Raw genomic sequence first — 2,838 nt, forward strand, 5'->3', positions numbered from 1 at the left:
TTGCATGAAATAATTAAAAATAATGACACACCTGCAAAAAGAATGAAATTTGTCAATTAATTTGTAATTTTTAACTTACTTTGTTTCTAATAACATTAGTAAGGGTACAATTCCATCTACTTTGAGTTTATTACAACTTTCAGCTCTTAATTGCTCAAGACTTGTCTCATACAGATAAATTTTAGGATTAAGAGGTCTTACTTCACGGCCAAGGTTGCCAACATAAACGGTTGTGTACTGTGGATTATTCTCAAGGGCATCACTATCACTTTGCTCTTTAGTATCCTCTGCAAAACAAAACAAAAAATATATATAAAAAATGAAAACTTTTTGAATCTATATATGTATGTATGTATAGAGAGATGAAACATGTATTCACGAACAACTATAATAGACAGAGAAGCAAGCATACAACATAACATCAGTAACCTCAGGGCTAAGATCACCAACAAATATGTTATAATGACCTGAAAAGGAAGAAAGTAATAATATCATGAGGAAAGAAGGTAGAAAATAATATGGGTATATAAATTATTTCCAAAAAGGGTATTAAGTCCTATACCTGATGTGTCCTCCCTTTGTCCAGTGACATATGCCCAATTAACTTTGATAGGTTGTCCAAACCTACAAAAATTATATGATAAGAGCAATGTTTTGAGGTGAAATTGCAGTGCAGAATATACATCTATGAACACACACCACTTACAAATGCCTTTCATTTAGAGACACTATTGTAAGTGCAGCAAATCTTCGATCAAAATTGTGAATGAATCCATATGATGACTGCAGAAATGAAAACATTTATGTAAAGATTATTCACAATTGCTTGAAAAAATAGCAAGAAAGTAGGGAAATAGGTACTTTGTCTTTTCTTATGAGTTTGCAGCTTTCAACAGGACTAGTGCTTGCAAAAACCTCTTGGAGAAGTGGTTCAGTCACTTGTGTATGGATATTTCCCACATACCTGCATTTTTATTAAAAGTAAAGAGACTAGAAGTGGGATTTTTAATTTTTTTTATAAACACAGAGCTTTCATGATGCCCACACATGGAAATGAAAAGGAAAATAATTCTCACACACTGTGGCATGTGTTTGGATCAAACCCAGCAGGTAAATTTCAACTAGGTATTGGTTCAATCTGCAAAATGAAAAGGTGAAAAATGGAAACAAAACACAACAGTAAATGTCATTAAGAGGATTCAAAATTTGATTTTTATAGCAAACAGACAAAAAGAACTGTTATTAACTCAAAATAGAATGGAACTAATAAAGGAAACAATAGAACAAGAATCAAAATCCAAACTCCCAAAAAAGATGAAGTCACAAAGCTAGCGAAACCAATTTATGAAATTTTCCAGCCTTGATCACATGTCAATCGGAGTTGAGGGCTTTGAGAACTGGAATCAGACCATATTTGAGCTGGTTGACCATATTTCTTCTGACATTTGTGTGCATAATACTCGAAATTCAGAAACCCTAGATGTATAAACCACGCTTCGTGAACCCTATAGGAACAGATAAGGAGCTCATAATCCATGTGTGTTTGTGAAGGAAGGGGGGGGGGGGGGGGAGAACGAACTAGGGTTAGAATCGAAGGAAAGGAAATGTATACATAATATAATAAATCGGGCCACTCCGTTGGAATTGAAGTACAGTTCCGACTGATTCCAGGGCCACCCACTCCGGCGATGCTAACGAGAGAAAATCTAGGAATAAAAGAAGGTGAATCGTTGTTTGTAAACAACATACTCCATTTGCATACGTATGTGAAGGAGAGCAGAGGTTACCTGAAAACGATACTTAAGGCGATCAAGAAGTTAGGGCCGACGCTGCTAACGGTGGCGGAGAAAGACACGAACCATAACGGGCCGTTTTTTCTCGGGCGATTTCTTGAATCGTTACATTATTATTCGGCGATATTCGATTCATTAGAAGCAAGAATGGAGCGAAACAGTATGGAGAGGATGAAGATTGAGAGGAATCACTTTGCGGAGGCTTGTCAGCCAAGAAATCGCCCTTTCCTTTTCTTCTTGGCCCGGTTTATTACATTCCATATACAAGATAGTGGTGGTCTGTACCGTGGAGGGGGGGGAGAGAGAGAGAGAGAGAGAGAGAGAGAGAGAGAGAGAGAGAGAGAGAGAGAGAGAGAGAGAGAGAGAGAGAGAGAGAGAGAGAGATGGTGGTGAGTCTGATCGAGGTGAGCGTTCCTGTGGAAGGAGGATACACAACAGGTGGGGTTTTAATTTTTTCGATTTCATTTCCCCCTGCTATTAAAAAACAAAAACGCACGCTCATAGACTAAAATTATAAAGCGATAGGGTAACACGACACGCTTTTTAGGATAGGTACCCTTCGTGTTTTTTTTATTTTGTTGGACACTAACTTTAGGGAGCACACAAATGCGTGTCTTCTATCTTTCAAATTTTGCAAAACTGTCATTATTTTTTAGGGCACGCACAAATGCGTGTCCTCTATCCGCGCGTGTCATTGTTTGCGCGTCATTAAAGGGCTGTTTTCTAGTAGTGTTCTTTCGTGGCCTATCCTCCTTTTCTGTTTTGGAGTCCTTGGCGTGTCTTTTAGCCTGAGAATAAGAGGTACCAAAGATGTTATAATGTTAATTTTCTTAGCATCAGAGGGTGGAGATCCTGGTTTCTCCGGGATCCTGCGATCATCTTGGCTGTTCTCCTTGGATTTTTCTCTTTTTCTCCCGAGGATATCCTTGAGGTGTCCTTTGCTAAGGAGGTAGCTGATTTCTTTTCGTAAAGCTATGCAGTCCTCCGTCATGTGGTCACAATCTTCATGGTAAGCACACCATTTGGACTTGTCTTTCCAAGCGGT

At 38.3% G+C, this 2,838-nt stretch overlaps 1 long non-coding RNA gene across 2 annotated transcripts; it reads right to left on the reverse strand.

The window, feature by feature from the left end:
* Nucleotides 1-716: 716 nt before the first annotated feature.
* LOC145162730 (uncharacterized) lies at nt 717-1,142 on the reverse strand. Of its 2 annotated transcripts, none has more exons than XR_013739281.1 (3): nt 1,077-1,142; nt 862-964; nt 717-783 (listed from the first exon to the last, which is right to left on the reverse strand). It is a non-coding gene; the product is annotated as an uncharacterized LOC145162730 (long non-coding RNA). The 2 variants fall into 2 exon arrangements; XR_013739282.1 differs by having other exon boundaries at nt 1,046-1,135.
* Nucleotides 1,143-2,838: the final 1,696 nt, after the last annotated feature.

Source organism: Lactuca virosa, chromosome 3 (assembly GCF_052849685.1).
Source record: "Lactuca virosa cultivar CGN04683 chromosome 3, Lactuca_virosa_CGN04683_v6, whole genome shotgun sequence".
In the NCBI taxonomy this organism is placed as follows: domain Eukaryota; kingdom Viridiplantae; phylum Streptophyta; class Magnoliopsida; order Asterales; family Asteraceae; genus Lactuca; species Lactuca virosa.